Genomic DNA, 6,015 nt, shown 5'->3' with positions numbered 1-6,015 from the left:
CTGCTGTTAAAATAGTCGTAGGATGGAGCTTTAGCCTAAAGGAAGAGCCTCGAGCAGCGAAGGAAGCCCAACCTCTGGCTACGAGAGGCTGGGTTTGCTAGCCTGGCTCGGTGGCGGTCCCAAGGCTGCCGTAGACGCCGTCGCCGGCCATCGGCAGGCGAGGTTTGCGGGGAGGAGGGTCATCCGGAGATGGCGACTTGCACCGGACTAGGCAAAGCGTCTCGGGAGCCGACCGCGGCGTCTGCCCCCGTGCGTGAGCTCGGAGGAGGCCGGCGTCTCTGGCCGGTATCGCCTCGTCTGCTCCCTCCGTGGGCCCACGCTTCCGCCCGACGGCAGGCGGATCCCTCGGACGGTCACGGAAGGGCCGTCGCTTCCGGCCTGACCCAATGCGAGGACGGCGGAGCGTGGGAGACGCCGATGCAGAGAGGCGACTGTCACGCCGTCTGCTCAGTGCTCGGTGGACGCAGAGCGGCCGGCCGCCTGCCAAAGCCAGCCCCAGGGCCCGCGATGCCAGCGCCGCTCGGCGGCACGTGAGCTCTTTTCCATGACAAGGACTTCGGGGCATGACACTCGCCACCGCCCTTGATTTCATGCGGGCCTTGGAGCGGAGGAGCCCAGAGCGATTCCGTGCGTAACTACGGTAGCTGCGTAGAAAAGGAAATCGTCCTTGTCACCGAGAGAGAGCGCTTGAGCTACGCAGTACGACCGCGGGGTGAGTCACAGGCCCCTGGGGAGCGCCGGTCGGGGCAGCGGACGCGGGGGGCGGGCGGGGCCGTAGTCTGGCCTCTGCGCACCCCCCTTTGGTCCCTGGGGACATTCACGGCCGTATCTCTTCATCGTGGCCCTGTTGGCTTGGCTGGGGGAGCACCGAGCTCTGCCGCTGAGCGAAAGCCACACTAGGCAGGTGTCTGAGTGAAGCCGATGCGCTCTGTGTGCCAAGACTCTCCCCCAGGGCTCCGAAGGCACGCCCGCCCCCAGGCGCCTCCTTCCGCCCGTCCCTACCTCTGCAGCTGCCCTGAACTGCTGTGACCTCACAGTCTGCCCTGAAGTGACCCGAGGGCCGCCACGCCCACCGCCGCCCTCCGAGCCAGCCGGTGCTTGCACTCTGAGTGCAGGTGCTTAAGTGCACGTTGCAGGTAACTGCGACAGGGCCGCCGAGCACGTGGGGACTCACAGACACTCGCCCCCCTGCGTAGGCGAAGGCAGCCGGGAAACGGGGAGCTGCCGCTCCACGGTTCCAGGAGATGCCCGCGGGGCCGGCCGGGACCACCGGCGAACTCTGCGCTCACGCAGATTCCACAGTTAATGACGCCATGTGGGGGCGGAAAGCAGACTTGCTATGGGAAGCTGGAATAACATTCCAGAGCTGTGAATTCTTAATGAGCTTGTACACGTGTGCAGAGAGAGAGAGAGAGGCGGGGGGGGGCGGGGGGGGAGGCAGGGAGGAGGGAGGGAAGGAGACAGAGAAAGAGAGAGAGAGATGATAGGTGGATGGATGGATGGATGGATGGCTAGGTAGGTAGATAGTAGATAGATAAATAGACAAAAAAAGAGACACATATACTTACATACATGAACACAGAGAGAGATGGATGGGTGGATAGATAGATGATTCATAGATACACACACACACATACATGCATGCGTGCATGCATCATACACAGACATGGATGGATGGATGGATGGAAGGAAGGATGGATGGATGGATGGATGGATAAGAGATAATTTGACTGGTTAACATGGACCTGCCGGGTTATCTAGGGGATTATAGAGTCGAGTGGAAATTGCTTAGCCGAGCGCCGGGCCCCACACACTGGTTAGCATCGGTGGTAAACCTCAGGAAAATTCCAGGACGTGCTGATGTGACAGACACGTGGCGTGTGGAGTCTTCTCTCTGCGTTAAGTCCTGGAAAACGGGGAGCGAGGGGCGTCAGGTGCCAGCGGAACGGCGAGACTCGCGTCCTAATTGTCCTGCCTCGTCGTCGGGGGCAGCCGAGCGCGGAGGGGACCTGAGACCTCGGCTGCTTCTCGAGACGAACGATGTCCCAACGTGCGTACTGGCAGAGCGGACGTGTACCCCGGTCTGAGCCCAGACGCCGGATGGTGATGGCCATCGATGTCACCTGCCACCTGGACGTCCCAACCCCCGCCTGGAAATCGGCAAACGGCTCCGCTCCTATGTAGCGGGCTTTCCCGGGGTGCAAACGGCCCGGCGTGCGGCCACCGTCCGCCCCTCAGCTCACCCCTGGACTGTCCCGTTTTCCTGACTCAAAAACCCTGCGTTTCTTGCTAATTTTCCTAGTACGGGAAACTCATGCCGTTGCATTTCCGTTGGTTGCGCTTTGCCGATATCGCGGCTTCTTTGCGTTTTGCTTTGCTTTGTTTTTACAAACCGACGGCGAGACCCGCCACCAGCAAAACGTGGAGGCCCGGACGAGGGCTAGCGATCGTTTCGGCAATAACGTGGTTTTCCGTGGGCCGCGTGTATACGTTGCTTTTTCCCCCCGGACGTCACGCTGCTGCACACTGTATGGCCTCTGACGTAGGGTCGCCGTAGCTTCATGTGCACGGGGAAATCAAACGACTTGGAGTGCCACCCCCACCCCCCCACTAGTGTGGCCCCGGCTTCACCGCGGAGCTCTCCGGCATCCGCCCCTCGTTGTGCAGTGACCTCTGACCAAACGCCGTGCGTTTGGTCCCCCCTTTTCTGCGGGGACTGCCCCTCATGACTTACACGACGCACGAAGCAACGACCACCTCACCTCTCCGCCGCCCCACGACCTGCGTCTGCCGTTCGACTGGTCACGACACGTCGCGGCCCTCGGCGAGGTGACGGACTTTTCCTTAGAGGCGACGATGCTCGCGGAGACCGTCCTTCCGCGGCGATGGCTCTCTGCGAGCGCCTCCCAGTCTTACGCCGATGATTTGTCTGTCTGTCTGTTTTCATCCTGACGGACGTGTAGCGCTTCGCTCAGGGAGTTCCTCTCCGTCCTTGGCCGGGCCGAGCCGGCCACGTTTCCCCGCCGGGTGCACGTCTCTTGTGACCCAGGTGCGCGCCTCGTCGTGAAACCGGACTGTGATCGCGGAGGCTTCTCCGGGGCGCACCGTGAGGCCCAGAAACATCAACGGGGACCACCTTACCAGAGGTGGCGGGTCCTGAGGGTGACAAGCACGGCCCCCCTGGAGGACCCTGTCATGTTCGGCTCTCCCTCCGGTGAGCGAGTCTCCACCATTCCCTTCTGCAGTGTGGACGTGCTTACCGAAGCGGGTTCTGTTTATTGTGCTTAGTTTTGTTTTGTTTTGTTTTTAAAAGGAGTGGACTCCGTATTCGCTGTAGGTAACTCCAGTTAAGAAACAGTCGTTTATGTATTTATGAGGTGGATGGGGAGTCAGGAAGTGACAAGATCAAGGCAGACGCATCGTCTCCTCAGGGAAATCCCGAAATCTCAGGTTTGGGTAGACACCTGACCGACAAGCTCTGATAGCTTCTGATGTTTATCAGAACTGTGTCTATTAACGGGTCGCCGCGTAGCTGTTTGTATAAACTTCGCCTTCGTTCTTTGCATGTTTCTTATTCTTTGCACATTGCTTGGCACGTAAGGTCCGCTCACAAATATTTATCGCGTCAACGAATGAATGACGTATTTTACATGAAGAAGTGATATGTTGCAAGCTGCGTCCCCAAACTAAATTCTGTGTCCCTGTCTCTGTCTCTGTCTCTGTCTCTGTGTGTCTGTATCTCTCTCTCTCTCTCTCCTTCTCTGTCTGATTTGCGGTGTTTGCGAATTCTCATGCGTAAGTTCCCCACTACGGTTGATTTGAAGCCACCTGTCGCTGACCAGATGGCTCGCGGAATTCCTGGGTGTTTGGACAGTCGGGTCCCCCAGAGCCAAGATGGGCTTTTCCAATGCACGATCGCGTGGGGAGGGCCCTCGACCCACGTCAGCGCACCTCTCGGCAGAACCGCACACTCGTGAGTTAGAGCCAGGAACGTGGTCCTTCAAGGGCGATGATCGTCCGCGTTACATGGCCGGGTGCGGCCCTTCTCGGGCAGATCGGCCCCTTCCAGGACGCCTGCCACGATCTCCGTTCTGAGCGTCACGCAGGAAAGGGAGCCACGGGCACATCTTCCTGCCGTGAGAAGCAGACACGCCGCCACGGCCACCGCCCGGGAACAGAACCAGAAAAACCCCCGCGGGGTAGACGTCCCGGAGAAGAGCATCAACTACGATTTTTTTTTCACGGGCGACATGGGGACGCGGCTCAGCCGGCAACGACGTAGCGTCGCAAACGCTACGAAGAGAAGGTCGGAGAGATTCTCAGAGACCCGGGGCCCGATCCGCACGGAGGCAGAGCTTGCGCGTTGGCCCCGGGGAGACCCGGCACGACAGCCTCGGAGCCGCGCAACCGAGTCGCGCGTTTAAAACACGGCCACCGAAACCTCAGCGACGTTCTACCTTGAAGTGTTAGAAAATGGAACTTATCTCGAAGTAACGAGGGGCGAGAATGTATCTCGTACGATAAAAAATGTTAAGAAGCTTTCACTGTCATATTAAAAAATGTTATAAAACCCCCTACGATAGACCAGAATAAAAACCCACACGAGAATTTAATATACGCGGAACTTTTCGTATGAATTGGGGAAATAGCTTAAGGCTTGATATTAGGATAATTGGTTTAATACTCAAATCAAAGAAAGTGAGGTCTTTATCTCATAGCATAAACTCAAATCTAAATGATGTAACTTTTAATACTAAAAAAATAAAAAAAATATTATACATGTGTGCAGGGGACTATCTCATCTCACACTAAAGAGCTTCTTAAACATAAGAAAAGAGTGAAAGAATTATAAACTGAGAGATAAAGTTACAATGTTAAAGCACGTTTGTACGTCCAAAAAATGCAGCACTACAAATAAAATTGAAAAAAAAAAAAAACCAGCGACTGTAAAAAAAAATTATTTACCATGTTTAGGACAAGGATTAATGCTGTATCGTGCCTTTGCTGTATTTATGATGTGCTAACGCCTCACTATGTAAATTATTCTCAGTTCTGCAAAAAGCAAAGTCAAAACAGCTCAGCGGAGATGTGGGGACAAGCCAGTGAATAATTCCTTCACGAAATGGCCAAGTATGAAGTTAGGCTTTCAAGTAAACACCACGAGAGACAGAAACAACGTGCAGTTAGCAGATTGGAAGCGGCTGTGATGACAGTGACCCCGCTCGGGAAGCCGAGGACCCAACGGCGCTGTCACCGTCACGTGCCAGTTCGGTGGGGAGGAAAAAACTGGAAAGACTTTTAAGAGCGCGGCTCCCAAACGTTTGGCAGAACCCTTAAATACGTTCCCGCCCTCCGCTGTGGCAACCCCGCATCGGAGCGTTTCAGAGATTTGTGGAAGAGTCCCCGTGGAAACGGCCCAAAAAAACGTGAAAAAAAAAAAAATCTCCAAGAGAGGATTAAACAGTTCACAGCGCCTCCATATAGTGGGGAAACAACTCCCCTAATTGGAATATGCAAATCGCATGGTGTTATGCAATAAGATGCAAATTAGACCCAGGCATATGAGAATCCTAGGCTCTTACATAGCGGAAAATAAATAAAGAAATATGTTTAATAAATATTACAAATATTATATTTAATTAACAAATTAATAACTATATAATAAATAAATATAGTTGCACACACTTACCAAAATCAGGACTTTCCCACTATCTTTGAATAATAGGATTGCAAATAATTTTCATCTATTCACTTTTTTTGTGTATGTCTATGTTTTGTTATTTATAGAGCATTCGTGTTACGAAATAAAGGTTTGTACCGAAATTCAGTCTAGCACAGCTTTATGCATGAAAACCTCCGAAACGTGCTTTTTTCTTCCTAAACGGCCCCTCACCCACCTCCCTTCCCTGCTACCCCCTCTGCTGTGGCTGGCCTCACCGTGGGTGGCCGGCTGTGTGCTTTTGTGGCATCTGCTAGAAAGATGTCGAGAGAAGGTATTTGCCCCTGTTTTGGAAT

The sequence above is a fragment of the Rousettus aegyptiacus genome, unplaced genomic scaffold (assembly GCF_014176215.1).
Source record: "Rousettus aegyptiacus isolate mRouAeg1 unplaced genomic scaffold, mRouAeg1.p scaffold_m13_p_19, whole genome shotgun sequence".
NCBI lineage: Eukaryota > Metazoa > Chordata > Mammalia > Chiroptera > Pteropodidae > Rousettus > Rousettus aegyptiacus.
Note: the sequence above shows the minus strand (reverse complement) of the source record.